The 21947-nt window shown below is 41.4% G+C and overlaps 1 long non-coding RNA gene across 1 annotated transcript in view; it reads right to left on the bottom strand.

Moving 5' to 3' along the window:
• Window positions 1-13640: 13640 nt before the first annotated feature.
• 1700012I11Rik (RIKEN cDNA 1700012I11 gene) overlaps window positions 13641-21947 on the bottom strand; it is a 150326-nt gene continuing 142019 nt past the window's right edge. Inside the window, exons 8-9 of the long non-coding RNA NR_045140.1 lie at window positions 17768-17874; window positions 13641-13823 (exon numbers count right to left, since the gene is read on the bottom strand). This is a non-coding gene — a long non-coding RNA (RIKEN cDNA 1700012I11 gene). The remainder of the gene's footprint in view (window positions 13824-17767; window positions 17875-21947) is intronic.

The following is a 21947-nucleotide window of genomic DNA, read 5'->3' as shown; positions in this document are numbered from 1 at the left end:
AACCCTACCATTGCTATATAGGTGCTTGGCAGCAGGTCTACAAAGGCAAGAACTCAACCCAACTCTGCTGGTTTTTCTTCTCTGCCTGTGTATCCTTACAATTAAGAACAAGTCTGTTCTATTTGCCAGGGAATGGTTCATGTGCAGAGAAATAAACAAGACTCAGAAAAATACACAGCACAGAGCTTATCTCAAATATGTAAATTAGAACAGAAAAGTAATATAATACAAAAGTAAAGAGGCATCATCAAGGTTGTGGAAGGGAACAGGGCAAGGAACGTTGGAGATGCTTTGCATGTCTTCCTATGAGGATCACTAGTATGCACAGGCCAAAGGCTGAACTGTGATACTCACTTCTCTCTCCTCTTTCTTGCAAGAAAACAAACCACTAAGTCAAGAGGGAATATGGGGAAAACCTAGAACGGCTTATGTGTCTCTTCCCTTCCCCTAAATTTCTTTAAGTAATAATTTATATACATATGCATACACACATACATACATATATACATACATACACAAATACATAAATTACATACATACACATATGCATATACATACACATACATGTACATATACCTATTGTCTTGTTATCTGGTTGACAACAAGGCAGGCTCCCAGGGTGTGATTTCCAAGATAGCTACATCAATGAGCTATTGTAAAAGGTCTTCCCCTAGGTCTGATCAGGTACCTGGGTGGTAGGAATGGTACAGGTGAGGGCACAGAAATGATGTTCTGGGGAGGATCTATTCTTCCCATCATCAACACACATGGTGAGGTAGGGCATGCAGTTTCCCTGAACTTCATTGTTTTTTTATCTTGTACAAATTCAGAGCCCTTGAAAATAAAGCCCCCAGCATAATGCTCAGAGCATCACCCACTAGGCAGTGAGGTCTTCTCACTCACAGAAATGCATTGACCACTGTGATTATCAATGAGGTTATAGCATTCATCTGGAACATCCCATTTTGAAAATCTTCTGAGAAGTGTGGTTTAACTAGTTAACTGGAAAAAATAGACACTCAACTATATTTCCAAAGGCCACGATAGTAAGGGGTAATAGAAGGGAATTGTCCATCTAAGTTCAGCTCCATCTCAAAGAGGAGAAAAGCAAACAATGCAACAGGAGACTTGTCATGTATCCATTATTAATCAGATTTGCAAAAGAAATGGGCATGGGTGAAAGAACCTATAGCTACATAGCCAGGAGCCAGCTTTTATTAAAGTAAGGACCACAGGAAGCAAGCTGGGCAAGGACAGTGCCATAAAACACAAAATATCCCAGGGATTTATAGGTTACTCCTGAGGCACACTGGGGAAGCCCTGGTTATCCAGGGAACATAAATTTAGGAATGCTTTCTGGCATAGGAGCTCTGCTTCTTCAGGTTGAAGTCAACAGTGAAAAAGAATGTTCATTAAATGTACAAATTGCGAGAGCCTCTTCAAAGGTTCCCCAGAGAGTGATTTCTAATGGGTAGAATACACCAACAGAGGGTTAAAAATCCAGTGAGTCCTTTATTGATGGTGTACTGAGTCCTAAATTCTACCCCCAAGTTGCTCTCTTCCAGGTGAGAACTGCTAATCTCATCTGCTGCTCTCCATGAAAACCTTCATTAAATGAGTTTGTGAAGGGCTGGAGCAGTACCACAATGAGATGCGCACTCATTAATTCCTTCTAGCCATCACTAATTCCCCATGGCTAATGGAAGATAGCAAATATCAGAATCTATGCTGAAGGCATCCAATTCAGCCATGTCAAAACTTCACCTTCACATATGAATGGCTTCCAGAGGGAAAGTGATTATTGACCATAAAGCCTATAGAACAGAAGGATTAACTAATTGCCTGGACAAATAAGAAGAAGGAAAGTTCATAATGACCTTTGAGCCAAATGTGGAAAGTGCTCGATGCTTAGAACACATGGGCAAACAGCTCTGACCAAAGGAATGTTCCACACAATACTTTAGGCAGTTGAAAACACGGCGGGTATGGAGGATATCACATTTCTTTGGAAGTTAGCGTATCAGCGAGGATCCAGTTCGAACAAGGTGAGAGAGAGAAGTAAAAACATACCAGATAAGAAGGGCTTTGTTTAACAAAGGAGGCAGGTAGTTATTAACAAGAAGTGTTCAGGCCAACATTATGAAAGTGGCCTCTTACTCCTGCCATCTCTGCTCCTTTCCTGCCTCCGTATCATTCACTGACGTCTCCTCCCAACACAGACACCACTGTGATCCATGACCAATCTTGCTATTCATGGACTAGATCCCAACCCCTCCTGACTCCTCACAGCCATATGGCCTTGGGCTTTGGAAACAAAAACAAAGCAGTACTCACTCTTCTTTCTTCCCTCCTCTCCCATTTAATAACCATCCTCTTCCTTATTTTGCAGAACTTTAAATACACAGTATTTGTCCTTTATCTATGACCTTATTAAGTAAAGAAGAGGCTCTGGCATACAAGCACTGATTAGATTGGCACATGTACATTACTTGTGACTAACTATGGGGAAAAAATAAGAATAGGAGATACAACACCCTCAAGTATGACATCCCTCCCTACCTGTTTACCAGTACCAATATGTTTTATATGGTAGTGGAAGGAACTGCCTTTCAGCCTTGCTATCATTTCAAATTATCCCTAGGTGAAGCTATCAAAATGAAAATGTCAGAATATCCTGTTTTGACTATAAATTGCTGTTAGGCTACACCTGTATGTGCTATCCCTTGGTTAGCCTTGGCTACAATTTCTTTTGTGGGATATGGGGCTCTGCACAAGGGAGTAAGGGCTTATGAGTTTTCTGCCACATCTTTGCCTGATGATCCACTCATCTAGGGATCATCATAGCAGCCATATTCTGGGCCTCTCTTGTGGGAATGATGCTTAATGAGTCTCCTGAATTATATAGGCAGAAGCCTGAATTATCATTTATCTTCCTTTAAAGTTATTTATTTAACTTAACTCTTTACATGTCCTTCTGCATTACAAGAAATACATCTTGGAATTAAGAACCTGGAAACTTTGTTGCTTGTTGTATATAACCTTAGTACCTTGCCTAGGGATGGCCCAGAGTAAGAACTTAATATAGTGTGTTAAGTAAGTCAAAGATGAATGACTGAATCACAGGCACTCAGCTCATTTTCTTACACATAGTGTTGTATCTTTCTATGCAATGAAGTTCACATATATTACCTAGTTTTCCCTCTATCTGTAAATTAAGATACTCTGTCAATAGATCATTTTAAAAAAATCTATATTGAAGAGGAAAACGCACAGGATACAAATGACTTTGAAGAGAATAGCTTTGAAGACAGATTCATATTGACCTGAAATCTGGTAGCAACTACTACCAATTGGCTTTGAAAAACCATACATTCTTCTGGATCCTACTGTCTATAAAAACATTCAGGGAGCAGGTATCTTGAAGGCAGCCTGGGTTCCTTTGCAGTAGCCAGGCTTCAACAGTGTGTTCAGCAAGAAGAGAAATACCAGTTTTTAAGCAAGGGGAGTGACCCAGAGGGTCATGAAACTCTAGAGACTCAAGATTGGGTGGTATTTCAATTTGTTTCCTAGCTAAACCTTGACATTGGCATAGCTGACCTGCTAAGTGGGGAGTTTCACTTCCTTTGGAGATTTAATGTTCTGAAAAGTCTTCTAATCCTCTCTGCCCACTCACACAGACCCTTTCTAACTGGGAAGTAAAACTGGCTTTTACACTTAGCATTACTTCTCAGTCATTCTGGCCTTTGGATTTCTATTTTCTTAAGCATCAACTGTGGCAATGGCCATCCATTCCATCTTCCTTAGATTTACACTGTATCCCATATTGATGAATGTCTGATCCATCTGTCAATTAACAGAACTTTCCATTGCTTACCTTTCCAGCTCACCAACAATTCTCCTGTTCCTGAGGACAGTGGTTCTCTGCGCTCTACCTACCATCAGGAAGGGAGTCCTTAGTCAGATAAAGAAGTGGTTTATCCAGCCCTAGAAGTTCAACTTAGGCTCTTCTTTCCTGGTCCTTTCCAAGAACCAGTTAACACAGGTTGGGTTCTCCAGGAAGGAGATCCAGGTGAAGATTTCAATGCAGACATGCATTAAAAGTCAATTTGCTAAGAGAAAAATTTAGGATATACAGCTAGAGACAGGGTGAGATTACGGTGGGGTGGAGCGGAATATCTAGAAATGCTTTACTAGGGGAACAAGATCTCCTTCCTCCAGTAGCATAGATGCTGGCTTAATACCAGAGAGGGACAATGTCAATCCAGGCAACATATTTGCAATCTCTGATAAGATTGTGGGGACAATTTCCTCCTTCATGTGGTCTGACTTCAGTGGTATGTCTGGTTCACTGCCTCACTCTAGTAAAGATCCACAGTAAACAGTTCATTCCAAGCATTTTTTCATTCAAGTAAATCACTTATTGTCTGAGCAGTTTACAAAAGAGCAAAGGCGAGACTTGATAAAGAAACCCAGGCTTTGGATGTATCCAAGATTTGGTGCATTTGCCAGCAAGGAAGGAAAGCCAAGCTCTTCCCCACAAGTTGTCCACTGTGGAGTTACTATAACACAAGAAAAGCATAAACCAGACAAGTAGAGAAGTCAAAATAAGAGGCAGAGGCCCAGGTTCCTTCCAGGGACTCTTCATAACTACATTAATTCCTACAAGCTTGACTCTAGGAACTGCTGCCTCCTGCTAACAAAGTAGTTTCCATTAAAGCACCAAAAAATCAACACAGAAATCCACCTTTTCTATCTGTTCTTCTTCTCATGGAAATTCTTTGCTGGTTTGTTCATTGTTTCTTAGTCCATTTTTTTTAATCTCCTGTAACAAAGCTTCTTCCTAAAGTATATGTACCATTGATAGAGAATCCTTCCAACTATTTAGGTAATTAGACCATGTTTCCTGGTTTCTCTCTTTGTCCTCATGGCTATTTAGCCTGATCCTTCAGGAGAGATCATGTGATGAAGTGGCAAACCCAGTCTTTCATATAAGAAAATTTAGTGTTGCCTCGCTTTGAGTTTTCTTTATTGTGTCTACTTCCCTTTTTAGGTCTAGTATGGTTTTGTTCATTTCCATCACCTGTTTGTATGTTTTTTCCTCTTTTTCTGTAAGGACTTCTACCTGTTTGATTGTGTTTTCCTGTTTTTCTTTAAGGACTTGTAACTCTTTAGCAGTGTTCTCCTGTATTTCTTTAAGTGATTTATTAAAGTCCTTCTTGATGTCCTCTACCATCATCATGAGATATGCTTTTAAATCTAGGTCTAGGTTCTCAGGTGTGTTGGGGTTCCCTGGACTGGGCGAAGTGGGTGTGCTGGGTTCTGGTGATGGTGAGTGGTCTTGGTTCCTGTTAGTAAGATTCCTCCGTTTACCTTTCGCCATCTGGTAATCTCTGGAGTTAGTAGTTATAGTTGACTCTGTTTAGAGATTGTTCTTCTGGTGATTCTGTTACCGTCTATCAGCAGACCTGGGAGACAGATTCTCTCCTCTGAGTTTCAGTGCTCAGAGCACTCTCTGCTGGCAAGCTCTCTTACAGGGAAGGTGCGCAGATATCTTGTATTTGGACCTCCTCCTGGCCGAAGAAGAAGGCCCAAAACAGGACCTTTCTCAGACACTGTGTTGCTTTGGCAGTTCCCAGGTGGTACAGACTCTCACCTAAGCAGACTAAATTCCTAAGTTCCTTGGAGTCCCGGGACCAAGATGGCGACCGCTGCTGCTGTGGCTTAGGCCGCCTCCCCAGCCGGGTGGGCACCTGTCCTCCGGTCCGGAAGGTGGCCGGCTGTCCCCGGCCCACACAGGGTGCTGCCTCAGCGCCTCTGTGCTTCTGCCTGTTCCAGAAGCTGTCAGGTTCTCTGGCGCACCCTCTCACCTGTTCAGACTAATTTCCTAAGTTCGCATCCTTAATCATCAGGGAAATGCAAATCAAAACAACCCTGAGATTCCACCTCACACCAGTGAGAATGGCTAAGATCAAAAATTCAGGTGACAGCAGATGCTGGCGAGGATGTGGAGAAAGAGGAACACTCCTCCATTGTTGGTGGGATTGCAGGCTTGTACAACCACTCTGGAAATCAGTCTGGCGGTTCCTCAGAAAATTGGACATAGTACTACCGGAGGATCCAGCAATACCTCTCCTGGGCATATATCCAGAAGAAGCCCCAACTGGTAAGAAGGACACATGCTCCACTATGTTCATAGCAGCCTTATTTATAATAGCCAGAAACTGGAAAGAACCCAGATGCCCCTCAACAGAGGAATGGATACAGAAAATGTGGTACATCTACACAATGGAGTACTACTCAGCTATTAAAAAGAATGAATTTATGAAATTCCTAGCCAAATGGATGGACCTGGAGAGCATCATCCTGAGTGAGGTAACACAATCACAAAGGAACTCACACAATATGTACTCACTGATAAGTGGATACTAGCCCAAAACCTAGGATACCCACGATATAAGACACAATTTCCTAAACACATGAAACTCAAGAAAAATGAAGACTGAAGTGTGGACACTATGCCCCTCCTTAGAAGTGGGAACAAAACACCCATGGAAGGAGTTACAGAAACAAAGTATGGAGCTGAGATGAAAGGATGGACCATGTAGAGACTGCCATATCCAGGGATCCACCCCATAATCAGCTTCCAAATGCTGACACCATTGCATACACTAGCAAGATTTTACTGAAAGGACCCAGATGTAGCTGTCTCTTGTGAGACTATGCCGGGGCCTAGCAAACACAGAAGTGGATGCTCACAGTCAGCTAATGGATGGATCACAGGGCTCCCAATGGAGGAGCTAGAGAAAGTACCCAAGGAGCTAAAGGGATCTTCAACCCTATAGGTGGAACAACATTATGAACTAACCAGTACCCCTGAGCTCTTGACTCTAGCTGCATATGTATCAAAAGATGGCCTAGTCGGCCATCACTGGAAAGAGAGGCCCATTGGACACGCAGACTTTGTGTGCCCCGGTACAGGGGAACGCCAGGGCCAAAGGGGGGGAGTGGGTGGGTAGGGGAATGGGGGTGGGTGGGTAAGGGGGACTTTTGGTATAGCATTGGAAATGTAAATGAGCTAAATTCCTAATAAAAAATGGAAAAAAAAAAAAAAGAATTGATTCAAAATGAAAAAAAAAAAAAAAAAAAAAAAAAAGAAAATTTAGTTTTAATCCCTGATGCACTACTTACAACAAAATGTATTTAATATGACAGAACCTGAGTTAGTTCAATAATATGATGCTGATAATTGGGTTTCTTACAAATTGTTGGGAGAAAAGAAGCTAATATTTCTGAAGCACCTAGATGGAATGCATAGAAAGATTACTATTGATGTAATTACAACCATTATGGCCCAGGTGTTTTGGAAAAATCACATGACCTCACACATTAGTCGTCATCTTTTCAATTATAAGAAACAGGTCCTTTAAAATATCCTCAGTTAGAAGACAAATGAAGTATTTACTTAGTGATCAAATAAGTTCAAAGATAAAGGAAACCAAGATCATAGACAGAGCTTCATAGCTCAATTTTTTTTTTTACTTTCTACCCCATACAGACAGAAGTGGTTAAATGCAGTTCACAAAACAGAACAAAAAGACATGAGTGAAGGGAAGGAATCTGTAGAAAGAAGAAGATGGTAGGAGGAGCAGGGGATAACAAAGAGTAAGAATGGGAGTAATTAGAATATATTACTATCATGTATGCAATTATCAAAGAAAAAGAATTCATTGAAAAATTGCAGGTATTGAAGAAGGAAGAAGAAACCTTCTAGAACCTTCTAAGCTAAAAAGGAAACCACATTATTTTGAACAGGTAATGTGTGTTTTTAAATAAATTTTAAATGAATAAAAATAAAATATCAAGTACGTAATTTCCCCCCTGGGCTTACCAAACATTCCAACATAGTATGGCTAGGTACTCAGCACATCCTTCCTAGGGTACATACAAACTGTAGTCTCCAAATCTTTGAATACAAACAGTGTGACTAGTTCAAAGCAATGGAATTTGGGTATGAAACTGTTAATCATTTTTTCTTAATCCTGTGGCCAAACAGATGGCAAGAAGCAGCAGAGGGAGGAAGAGTTTATATTGGCTCACATTTTGAGACGTTATAATCTGCAATAACAGGTAAGGCGTACAGAACATGAGGGCACTAGTTTCCTTTTCCTTCACTCCCATACCCCGGCCTGTGGATTGATACTGCTCATATTCATGCTCAGGGTCTTCCCACTTGAGTTAACCTTCTCTGGAAACACCCTCATGGGCACACCTGGAAGTGTTTTATCAAGTTAAGTCTATGTAGGAATAATGCTTTTGTACACTGTGTAAAGTTTACCCTTGTGTTTTTCCAATGCTTCTTTCTCTGCCCTCATATTTTATTTTTATCTGTACATGGCATTATAATGCTTACACCAAGAATCTCCTGTCTCAAGTTTGTGTAAACAATTATTGCCATTTATTCTCTGCCTTGTCAATAAATTCTGATTACCCAATTTCTGGGCAGAATAAAAAAATAGGACAGGTCATTTGCCAAGCAGAGAAGGGAGAGAGGGAAAGAGGGAGGGAGGAAAGGAGGGATGGAGAGGGAGAGACATAGAGAGAGAGAGAGAGAGAGAGAGAGAGAGAGAGAGAGAGAGAGAGAGAGAGAGAGAGAGAATGAATCATCAGATCTGCTGGCTGGCTGGAAGAACTAGAGCCATGAATAATGTGTCCAAAGAACCAGATCAGTAATAATATGGAAGTTCCATGGGATGGAGAGGGGAAGTAGCCAGATTAGCATAAAAGGTTAACGTATGTCATTTACTGCTCAGATATTGTGGTGTAGTTTTAAATAAATATTGTTACTGTGTGGTTATTGTTATTGAGGGCTAACATAAGGTAAAGAAATATAGCTACAAGCTTAATTTACTGCTAATAATTAATTTTGTTGAAATTATGTCTGGTTCCATCCCCCAGCCCATGCTGGGAAATAAGACTAAGACCCAAAACATATTTTAAAAACACCTTGGCCATATAGCTAGGTTCTTGTCTGACTAGAATCATAACTTAAGATAACACATTTATTTTAAGCTACATTCTGCCACTTAGCTTGCTACCTGTGCTCAGATACCATGCATCTGTCTCCTCACATCATCCCAGGGCAGAAATTGCCACACCTGGCTCTATTCCAGAATTCTTTCCGCCTCCCAGATATCTCACCTTCTATTTCCTGACTAAGCCAAAGGCCCTAAGCATTTTAATTGACAGGCTATGCATCCATACAGTATAAAAGTCTCTCTACAACAAACAACATGCTCTTCCAAGTTTTTCTCTCTTTATTCATTTGTTGGCTGGATGGAGAAGACAGAGGAAAAGATTTCCAAAGGTCTGAGCACATCTATCCCACTACTTAGAAGATGTTAGTTACTGAATCACTTGGGCTTGTGGAAAAGTCTATATAATTCATATAATCACATTGGGTTTTTGTTCAGGAGGGGAGAATGCATTGTTACTGACATTTGGTGTTATTTATTATAATAAGTAACACTAATTACCCTGATTAATAGTCATTTAACCTACAGGTAGGTTTACAAAATGAGCATCACTCCAGTGACAACTTGATCCACTGAAATCAGGAAATAAAGCCAAAGAGAAGACTGGAATAATATACAGATCCAGAATGAAACCATATTCCAAGAATCCTGCCAGCTAAATTATATCTTAAATGGATGTTTGGACCATGGAAGATGAATCAGAAATCAGTCCTAATCTCCAACCATTCCTTAATTCTGGACATGGTTTTTCACCTTGTCAGAAACTTCTATGGCCCAACTCCTAAGGAGAAGGTGAACTTAGAACATAGTTCTAAACATTCTCCAACCCCACCCATTGATGAGTCTTCCTCTCCAGCCTGCTTTTCTGAATAACATTATGCCTTCGTGCATAAGGCCACACCAACTGTTTGAAACCTGAATCAAATATAAAGAAGATCATATAAGCAGACATTGTAATGTAGACATATGGGACTTGTTTGGCCAAAGAGTTCCATGACGGCAAGAACTGTACACAGAAGGATGCCATCACTTCTCAGTGTTAGGCTGCTGTCATTTTGAAACACTTTATCCATCCTCAAAATTGACCTTAAGATGTTAAGATTCGCAGTGCATTTGGATGTATTCCTGAAACCCTGAAACCATCAATGGCCGTGGGAGATACAGCTTGACGTCACAATCTTCATCCCGAGGGACTTCTACTCAAGTATGGCCAGGATCTTGGCTTATACAACAGAAGAGAATTTCAGAGTAAGTCAGTAAACGAATCAAAGTTGAGATTTCTTAAGATGAGAAGTTTGGGGGCTGGAGAGATGACTCAATGGGTAAAGTGCTAAGTTGAGATAACTTAGCATCTCTATAAAAAGCCAGGTATAGAAGCACCTATCTGCAATCTCAGCATCAAGAGGAAGAGATGGGAGGATCCTAGCACTACACTGGCCAGCCAGTCTAACCTGCAGTGAACTGCAGGCTCAGTGAGAGACTCTATCTCAAAAAATAACCAACAGAAAACAACACCCAACATCGAGCTCTGGGTGCACACATTTATATGCACAATGCACATATGGCATACACAAAAATTTATACAAAAAAATATAAGTTTGTGCATGTTCAAGGGGTTACTGCAGACTAGTCAAGAAACATTGTCAGCTATTTTGATAATTCCAATATATAACATGTGATTTTTGCAGTTAAATTTCCCAAAGGATTTAGTTTACCACCAGGTTCAGAGATTGAGCAGTGTTACATGTCCAGAAACATGGACAGACATGCTTGTGTATTCCCTTCATAGATGACTGTTGGTAATCATGGCTTCTCTTATTACAAACAAATACCTCTATAAACTCTCAGATAACATGTTATACTTTGTATAGTAATATAAGCCTATGTATATGTTTTTGTGTATAGAGTGACTACAAAAGGTTTAAAGTGACTACAGAACTTAAACAGGTCTTACAGGAACCAGAGACTCAGAGCTGATACTGACAAAAACGTGAGGCAGCCACTGTATTGGTGCTACTAAAGAACTCAATTGGAAAGCTGCTGGAGGCGGGAAAGCCTAGCACAGGATAGAGCAGGCTCATAGAGACTCAGTATCAATCAAGGCCAGATTGGCAAAGATGGATAGATAGATGGCAGTTTATAGGGGCTGCATCAGGCAGCAGCGACCACAATGAGCTGAAGCCCCTGGGATGCTCAGACATCTTCTGCCTGTTGAGTCCTTTGACGCATGGGTCAGGTGATCAGATGAGAGGTCAGTGTGGCTGTTGTTATCTCGGTGTTTGATCTTCTTTCTATCCAGGTGAGGTGTCCATATGAGGGCATTGTGCCCTCCATCAGTCTAGTCCTACCTTGGTGGTGGACTTATTGGCCAGTCCAACTGGAAAGTTAGGTCTCCACCCAGGCCAGAGGTTGTATTATTCTCAAGATCAGGAGCCTTTACAGCCTTTTTAACACAGCTACTGTAGAAAATGGCATTCCAGTTTCTCCATATCTAAATGTAGAATGTTATGCTTCCATATGATACAGCAGTTCCTCTTCTAGGTAAATTCATAAAAGAACTGGAAACAGAATTTTAAAGGGATATTTATACCTGTCTTATTCTGTCAAAATATGGAAGTAAAATGAGTCTAACAATGGGTGAGTGGATAGACACAATGGAATATTGCTAACCTTTCTTTCTTTGTTTGTTTCTTCCTCCCCTTTCTTTCTATCTTTCCTATATTCCTTCCTTCCTTTCTTCCTTTCTTCCTTTCTTCCTTTCTTCCTTTCTTCCTTTCTTTCTTCCTTCCTTCTCTCTCTCTCTCTCTCTCTCTCTCTCTCTCCCTTCCTCCCTTCCTCCCTTCCCCCCGTCCTCTTGTCCTCTCATCCTCTCTTCCTTCCTTCCTTCCTTCCTTCCTTCCTTCCTTCCTTTCTTCCTTTCTTTCTTTCTTTCTTTCTTTCTTTCTTTCTTTCTTCCTTCCTTCCTTCCTCCCTCCCTCCCTCCCTCCTGCCCTCTCTCTCTCTCTTTCTTTCTCTCTTTCTTTCTTTCTTTCTTTCTTTCTTTCTTTCTTTCTTTCTCTTTCTTCAATTTATATACCTATGTTGTCCACAAAACTCTCCTTTCCTTTTAGTCCCACCCTTACAAATCCCTCCTCTTATCACCCCCTTTTGTTTTTCTCAGAGAAGAGAAGCCCTTCTTTGTGTATGATCCCACCTGGTGACACAGGAACACTGTTAATTTTAAAAGGAAGAAAATCCTGAGGTGCAACACAGCCTGGGGACACACTGTGGACATTATGTTGAGAGAAATCAGCCAGTCATAAAGGAGGCAAGTACCATGAGTTTGCACATCTGTGCAACCTTGAAGCAATCAATATCACTGATAAAGTTAAAGAGGGGTTGCCAGGGACAAGAAAGAGGGGCTGTGGGGGCAGTGTCACTTAGTGGGCTTCAGGTTTTATTTTTCTAAGATAAAAAAGTGCCTTGGAGATTAACGGTGGTTGATATGCCCCTCACTGTGGCTCAGCGTAAGGCCTCTCCAGCTTTAGAACTACGCAGGGTGTGAGGCGTCTCAAGCCTATTCGTCTCAGTGCAACACCTTTTCTGCCCAGCCTGCTTCCTTTCCTCCCCAGAAGGGTTTTCCTGGAGAATAAAATCTCCTTCAAAGCTCCAGAGGTGAATATAATCTTGGTGCCTCAAAAGTTTACACCCTCAATATTCCTTCTGCTTTACAGGGTCTACCTCAACTTCCTTCAGTGTTAGCAATCATCAGTACAAATGACAGTGAACAAGATAGGCTTGGACAGAACTTGGAAATCAGACATTGAACTCATCTGGCATTAGACAGGTACAGGGACAATCCCATATGCAGATACAAAATCTGCAGATAAAGATGGTGGCATGTATCCCCTGTAAAGACCCGCTAGGGGCCATGAGTGAGGACTAGCCAGCCCTGTTCACTTCCGTCCTCTTCAGGCAAAGACACATCAGGAGGAATAAAGAAGACCAGCTGGTCTATGCACAATAAGTGTCAGGACCTAGGAAAGCTGGCCACTGAGAATTTGCTTCTGCTGCAGAGGCCATTATTCTCCCATTTCCTTCAGGAGTAAGCTAATAGTGAAGTCATCTCTCCCAGAGAAGAGCCAACACTGAGGAAATGACTCAAGCTTACTTCTCCGGGAAAAAAAAAAACATTCATTCTATTTCTCCCTAGAAATGCAATGAGACTCCTCAATGAAGTCAATGTGCTTCTAGGGACAGTAGGGTGAGAAACATCTTCACAGCAGGCTTTAATTTAGGTAACCAATACATATAGGCCTCTTTTTATCCCAGCTTTGACAGAGGAACATGCACTCATTGTCCACTGAGACAATCACGCAAGCAAATCACGCAAATGTCTGTGGATCAGACATACAGGCCATGCAAAGACATTCACACACCATACCATTGAAAGTGAACTTTCCCATACAAGCAAGCCCATGTGTTGGGAATATGCATGGGGCATATTGTCCCTTATTTTTTTAAAGGCAAGATCACATGTCCTTTTAAGCATATAGGTTCTGATGACTGTAATCCTCATCAACTTTCTGCATATCTTTTTCAGACTTGAAGAAAAAGAAAGTATAAAAAGAAGTGGAATGCTTTTCTTTATTAACACTGGGATCTTAAGAAATTCATTCAAGGGAGGAGGGCGGTTCTCACATGATGATTTGCATTTTTGATGTTGGCATCTGTACTGGGTTTGGTTTAAGTGTCTCCCTGGATAAACTCAGCTTTTTCTCTGATGGTACTGATGAACATTCAGGAAGATTTCTGCAATCAATAAAATGTGTGCAGTGTGAAGAAAAAGTTCTGAATTTCATTAAAGGCAGAATCTAGAGTTTCATTGGCATCTTTGGAGAATGGGCCATTCACAGAATAATGACCCTCCATGTCTTTTTTCAACATGCTGGCCATGGCAGTCAGTCTGTACCCATATTTTGGCTGGTGAATGTGACTAGAAAGCATCTTAGCACACATGTCCTATGCTGTGCCTGTCCTGACAGTACCTCTGTTCCTGGAGAGCAGCTCTCTACTGCCTCTAACTATAAGATGTTGTGGGGCAGTGGTTCTCAACCTTCCTAATGTTGTGACCCTTTAATTTAGTTCCTCAGGCAGTGGTGAGCTAGAACCACAAAATTATTTTTACATCTGCTTTGTAACTGTAATTTTGCTACTGTTATTAATAATAATATAAATATCGGATATGCTATGGAAAAGTTGTTCAACCACCAAAGGGGTTGAGACCCACAAGTTGACTCTCCACAGTATTTCACTGGGAAAAAGATCTGTCCTAGGACATTTTTTTCCTGAACATTAAATGGTGGTTTTAAAATAACAAATTACTACTCTTGATAAAATTAGGAAAATAAAAAACTTTGACTAAATAGAGAGAGAAAAGGTAGAGAGCAGAAGCAGAACGTTCCAGAAACTTTGGTGAAGCTCAGTGGAAGTGAAGAACGAGGTGGTTTCCTTCCTTCCTAGGACCCAGGTAGTACTTACTAAATACCAAGAGTTTGATCCTTCTGGGGTTATTGTGTAGCTACTTCCCAAACTGAAGCATTCCCTCCTGCTAGGAAGCCCAGGAAACTAAGGAAACTGTCAGAGACTCAGAAAGTTGCAAGATTAACAAGGTCTCTCTCCAAAGATATAGAAAAAATAAGCAGTCACCAGGAGTACAAAGACGCTAGGATGCAATACTTACAGTTTGGGCAGGGAGCTCTGGGGATGCAGCTTTCATGAGCTGTCAGTCATGTTGAGATGGTCTTTTAGTAGCTTCTGTCCTTGTAACCCATCAAGCATGTGCCTATAACTAACCCCCAAAAACTCACTGCCTCAGCATCCTGTATTTGGAACTGTTTCTTTTATCTTTCTGTGCCCTATCTGCTGTGAACAGATATTTTTTCAAGTCTCCCAAGGAAATGTCAAACAGGTATCACTACTGAAGCTACTAAGGATAGAGTTAGAGTGAGTTTTATTTATACTAAAATTTTCTAGCTAAAATTCCTCTGCTATAATGAAGCAGCATTTTCACATCTAGTTGTTGCGGAGAAAAGCCATAATTATAAAGAGAAATCAAAACAAGTATAAAGTATAAATAAATAAGTTGTAATTATAAAAGGAATTGAAGACTTGAGTTGTACAGGGAAGAAGCTCAGAGGGCCAGGAGAATGAATAGAAATATGCAGCACTGTGGAGTGGAGGTCAGGGGAAACCACAAGACTGAAGGGAAGGCCATCCAGAGAACACCCCAACTTGGGATCCATCCCATGCACAGGCACCAAATCCTGACATTATTGCTGATGCCAAGATGTGCTTGCAGACAGAAACCTGGCATGGTAGTCATCTGAGAGAATCTATCAACACCTGACTGAGACAGAGGCTTACAGCCAACCATTGGACTAAGCCCATGGATCTCTATGGAAGAGTAAGGGGAAGACTAAAGGAGCTGAAGGAGATTGAAACCCCATAGGAAAAATAACAGTGACAACTAACTGGACACTTCAGAGCTCCCAGGGACTAAGCAACTAACCAAAGAACATACATGGGCTGGTCCATGGCCTCTGCTATATATGTAGCAGAGGACTGCCTTGTCTGGCAGCAGAGAGAGGAAAGGCCCTTGGTCCTATGGAAGCTTGATGCCCCAGAGAAGGGGGATGTGAGAAGAGTGAAGTAGTAGTTGGAGTGTGGGTAGGGGATCACCATCATAGAGGTTAAGGGGAGGGGTGAGATGGATGGGCTCATGGAAGGGGAACCTGGAAAGGGGACGTTTGTGATGGTTGGTATACGCTTGGCGCAGGGAGTGGCCCTATTAGGGAGTGTGGTCTTGTTGGAATAGGTATGTAACTGTGGATGTGGGCTTAAGACCCTCCCCCTAGCTACCTGGAAGTCAGTCTTCCAATAGCAGCCTTTGGATGAAGATGTAGAACTCTCAACTTCTCCTGAACCATGCCTGCTTGGATGCTGCCATGTCTCTGCCTTGATACTGGACTGAACCACTGAGCCTGAAAGCCAGCCCCAATTAAATGCTGTCTTTTATAAGACTTGCATTGGTCATGGTGCCTGTTCACAGCAGTAAAAGCCTAACTAAGACAATGCTTAAAATGCAAAATAATAATAATAATAAAATAATTAATTAAAGAAGTAAAATAAAAAATGAAAAGTTATTTCAAATCATAAAATAAGTGCAAGTCGGTGCACATGGGTAAGACACAGGCAGATAAAGAAGGGATTCTTAGTACAACATTCAGACACACACACTGATTACAGACCACACGTGTCATGTTCAAAAAAATAAGAAACTGATAACATAATTGAACCTGTAATTTGGACATTAATCTAAATATTTGACATATGTGATGTAATTTTATCCTTCAGCACATTTGTAAGATAGGTTCAATCATAAATCCTATTAAAGTTAAGGATCTAGGGACAAAGGAGCTGAATAGCTCACCAAACCCATGCAGAGAGGAAGGGGGTTGAAATAAGACTTTAATTGAGCACTCCAGTCTCCAGCCTCACCCTCTTACTAACAAGGCTACTACTTCCCACAGTGCTAATGAGTAACAGATAGTAAGAGTTTGTAAAATAGAAATGGAGAGAGACATTGAAGAGATTCTTTCCATGAATTAAAAAAGATGAAATTTTAAACTCAAGGGAATGAGGGAAAAAGTAAGGATGCCATAACCATGTAGAACAGTGAGAACCCTGCCTAGAAGGATAAAGGGGACTTTGTTGGGAAGGTAAAACCTGGGATGCTGAACTGCTATGTGAGGTTGTTTAGGGTTTGCATTGCACAAGGTATACCTTTATTGATGGCTCCCCGGGAGGGGTGTGGGGCACAGCCTGCTCTGCCTTCCACAGTCTGCTCTGGATATCACTAAGGAGGGGGTGGAGCATGCAGTTACAGTATGCTGGGGACTGTTCAACAGATGTGAGGGGACCCACTGTGCACATCATTTTCCCAACTGCTTGTTTAACGCCGGTAGCTTAAAGTCAACTGTGGTGGCATCATTTACACCATGGAAAATAGCAAATGCTGGAAATCGATTGTTTTTTTTTTTTTCCCTCCCTATGGAGTCTGCTGTTGGCATTTTCCAACATCGTACCAGCCATTAATGACTCTCTAAACACTTGTGAGCCTGGTGTCAGAGTGCATTTTAATCCAGCAGAGATTCTTAGATTCAAACAGGACCTTGTTGGTCTTTACCCATAATTTCCTGAGCTAGGAGTCATAGACGTCTTAACCTCACACATCCCAGCTAAAGGATTCCAGATGGCCGTCTACACTGTTGGACAGGGATCTGAAGCTCTTCGTGCAGGCAGAAAATCTGTAAGCCTTCTTGGCAGTTGGAGCCTGCTTCAACTGTGTGGTCGCATCCCAGTGACAGGGATCAGAGTACTTTCAGCATCACTGACCACAGACCTCCCCTGGATAATAACGTCAATGCCAAGCCTGTTTCATGTATCTAATGCTGGTCTACACGTCTTACATGTAGTGACTCAATTTAATGTTTACAAGATACATGAGAGGCTACGTACATTACAGAGGGTGTCAACTGAGCACGGTACAGATGGCTTTGACACTCAAACAGGCAACCTTCCAAAGCGATGCTATTTCCCAAAATGCTGAATGGTGAGAAACAGGAAGCTTTATGTTGCTTTCAGAGCAGCAACTATGTTTACAGACAAGCTACCTGGCTTTGTCTGATGCATACCGTGTACCATCCATCTCATCATCTCGGCAACCAGAACCAAATGCCACTTGTTGGTTAGTGTGGTGCTGTCATCTCTTTTCTTTGATAATTAACATCCAGAGTTTCTCCTGAAAAAAAAAAAAAAAAACCTTTTTAGTCCCTCAGTCCACATCATTTGGTGAGACTGCCTTACTCCTACTCTCAGAAGTGGGGATTAAGTCAATGTAGGTGGCAATCTGCAAACACATCTCAGGCACCAGTGATTGAATTAGGGCTGAGCCCAGGGTCATAGTCAGAGCAATGAGGGTGAAGCTCAAGGGTGTTCACTTTAGAAAGAAAATGTCTCCTGTACCAGGCTTGGCTAGGAGGGGATGCTGAGGCTGAGGGGAGCTGTTTCACCTCACTTTCAGGTGAAGAATCTGAAGCTTTAGAAGTTGCAATTTCTTGACAGTTTTAGTATTTTTATTGAATTTATTTTTACTAATACATAAAATGTACCCATACATATTCATGGGGTATCATACCTTGTTGTGTCTATATACTGTGTCATGTTTAAATCCAGTTAGATGTATCTATAACCTCAATAATTTATCAGCTCTTCATATTGAAAAGATATAAACTAGTTTTAAAAATGTTTGATTACACTGATGGAAGATTGTGACCATCTTTTACGCTGTAGAAAATTGTATGGAAATTCAACAGTTAAAAACAAATCATTCTATTCTGAGAACTGTATTATTGCAAGGAAGATAGTGTTGGAGCATTTTTTAATATAGTCTTATCTTCAATATTATTTTCCTAACAAAAGTAACATCTTATATTCCTCCTTCAATCATCTTAGGATATCAGAAAGAAATGATCTCAGAACACTCTGAAAATAGAGAAAATACCTAGAAGTGTTCTATGGGGAAAGGAATACTGCTCACCCACCTGTACATGAATGAACAGTTGTCAAGGAGACAATGTAAGGCATGGTGATTCTACATCTCTGAGAGAGCTTATTAAGGAAAATGCAAGATTGTCTTTATTAGAGGTCTTTGGAGACAAGAACCATGTGTAATTTGAACATACAAGAGGAGGATTTTGGGCAACATTGGCTCACATGGCTTTGAGGCCAGGAAAACCCACCATATGGCATCTGTAAGTTACAAGATCAAGAAAAGTAGTGATGTGGTTCAGTCTACATTTAAACATTGAAAACCAGAAAGTTTGATATCTACGGGTAACAAATGTTGAATGCTTTATTTAGTTCATCTTGCTCCTACCTTCTCACAAGGGGACCTTCACAAAAGATATCACAAAATCTGTCTAAGGGGATAACTAGAAAATGGCCCCACAGAGTGAAGACATAATGATCTAACTAGCAGCTGAACTTCTAGAATGTGCAGCATGAATTCCATGTTTGATTGTGTCTTGTTTCTCTCTTGCCAGCACGCTGTTTCTGAAAACAACACCATGCTAGAAAGAAGGATGAAGAGATAGAGGAACACTGGGTCCTAGCAATTAGATTTGTGCTTCTGGCCTAAGACACATCAAAACAACTTATTTACACATGCTTATCAATTCTTCATTTTGTCTGAATTCTCTCAATTTGGGTTTTCTGTTTCTCTCAATTCTATCTGTACGATGCTGACCACAATAAACAGCTAATTTAAGGCCCTTTTAGAAACTAAGACATCCTTTCTCTTCCCCGATTAACACAAGTTTGAAACTTAATGCTTACAATGCAACTCTGAGGAGTTGATCTTAAATTCTTACTTTGTGCTAACTCAGATATATCCTCCCAGGACTCTGGTGACTTTGGGGATAGTTCCTATATTCCAGAGCATTCCCCCCTTTTTTTAATCTTTAGCTTTCCCTGAGGCTTATGCCCTCTGACCCCCATAGGCTTTGTTTGTCCTTTGAGAATTTGAGTTCCTCACTTCTGGCATTGGTGTTCCACCTTTCATTGATGGACTAGGTGGCCCAGGACTCTATGCCCACTACAGTAACCAAATCAGTCACCTGATGCATCATCAGGTTGGTACCCAAACTCCACAATAGCTCTGGTGGTTTATAGGCTCAACTCTTCCTCAGGAAACTAATTATACTTTAAAACTGGAAAAATAGCACTGTTGTTTGGAAATTGGAGGGCATCCTGTCTTGTGACTGGGAATCTACTCTGTAATTTCATAATGGGGAAGATTCTAGGTCAAATTACCATTCAATAAAGGCAGGGTCCTAGAGATATCTTTGTCCCTACATCTGTGCAAAGTCAGCCTGACCACAGACTCCAGGGCCTCAGTCTGCCCAGGCACAAAGCCCAGGGATAGACAAGCCATTGTGCTGTCTTTGTATCTTCCAGGCTTTGGGCATAGGGCTCAGTACTCCTTCACTGTACCTTCCCAAATTCCTAGAGAAAGATGCTTCTGTCATACAATGTAGGGGTGGAATACAAATAACAATTGTGGGAATTGATTCTCTCCATCCCCTAGGTGGGACCCAGGAATCTAACTCAGGTCATTGGTTTTGGTGGCAAGCATTTCTACACTTTTAGGCATCTCACTGGTCTGCTCTCTGTTCCCTTCCTTCCCTATACTCTTCCCAGCCTCTGATCATCAACATTTGCCTCTCAGCTTCTATGCAATCAACTGTTTTTCAATCCACAGGAGGGACTTCTTGATATTCTGGGCCTTCCTCATACCCTTGAGACTTCATAAAGAAAAAGATTTCATTCTCTTGTCACAGATGATTAGTATATTAACATGTATACGTACCACATTTTCTGTATCCATTCAACAGTAAATGGGTTGAAACATGTCTTCTGGGATAGACAAGACCACTGCTCGTGTTAACTCACAGCACATGTGGTTGCCTACAGAAGATCAAGCCAGTCATCCTTTAGCATGTAGGATGGAGGAGCTCAGCAGCCTGCACTAACAGAGGAGCTCTTAACAGTTGATACCTCCTGGAGGGAAAGAGTCAGATTCCTATAAAAATGTGCCCTCTGGTAGGTTGACCATGTTCAGTGATGGTCTCACAGCCATGCATGTATGAGCAGCACAGATTGGACTTGGAGAGTTATGCAGGAAAACAAAAAGAGGACTTGAAGTTGGGAGGGAATTTGGGGAGCATCCTGGAGGAGTTAGGGGGCAGAATGGGGGAGGAGTTGGGGAGAAGAATAGGGAATGAATAAGATCAAAATACATTGTGTGTATGTATGAGAATGTTAACAAATAAAAAACGTATTTTTGAACCAATTAAGTGTCCCTGAACTTGTTTTAGTGCAGAGAGTACAGCTGAAAAAGATCTAAATACTCTGAGTTGGGGCAACAGAATTGCTTGATATGTAGGAAAGAGCTTAATGGGAGTGAATGGTGCTTTTACTCCATCAAATCTACTCAGAGAGCATTTAACAAACCCATATTGTGAGGAACACACCGAATGCTGCTGTTGTGTTACAAACCACCCAAAGCCTTAAATTCATAACATTGACTAGACTTATGTATCTGTGGTGAACTGGGCAGACCTGTGGGTCAGGGCTGAGTGCAGGAGGATAAACTCCTAGTCTTCTGTTACTGAGGAGTCAGCTGGACTCTAGTGAGGCTATAATGGGCCTGAAAGAGACACCATCCATGTGGACTGAGGTTGGTTTGAATGAGAGCTTCGTAGCTGCTTAAGACAGTGAACAAGAACCCGGAGTCTCTTATGATCTGGACATGGCCCTGCTGTGAACTCCTGCCATGTTCTCTAGGCTCAACAGGCCAGTCTGCTGCACCTTCTGAGGGAATCTGCTAAAAAGGCCTGAAGAGATACATTGCTAACTTGTATTACTGAGATCTACTCTGGGTACTGTGGTGGTTTGAATGAGCATGGATAATGTGTTTGATGCTCAGATACAAGTTGGTGGAATGGTTTGAGAAAGATTAGGATGTGTGGCCTTGTTTGAGGAAGTGTGTCAATGGAGGTAGTATTTGAGGTTTCAAACGCCTATGCCAGACCCAGTCTCCCCATCTTTCAGCCTACAGCTAGTAGATCAGATGTGAGCTCTCAGCTACCTCTCCAGTCCCATGCCTGCTTGCCTATTGTCATGCTTGATGCCATGATGATCATGGGCTAACCTTCTGAAACATTAAGCAAGTCCCTCATTAAGTGCTTTCTTTTATAAATATAAGCGAATTGCTGATGGCATTTGGAAGATTGAAGAGTAGAAAGAGTGATA

This window comes from Mus musculus, chromosome 15 (genome assembly GCF_000001635.26).
Source record: "Mus musculus strain C57BL/6J chromosome 15, GRCm38.p6 C57BL/6J".
NCBI lineage: Eukaryota > Metazoa > Chordata > Mammalia > Rodentia > Muridae > Mus > Mus musculus.
This window is presented reverse-complemented; position numbering and strand designations above follow the sequence as displayed.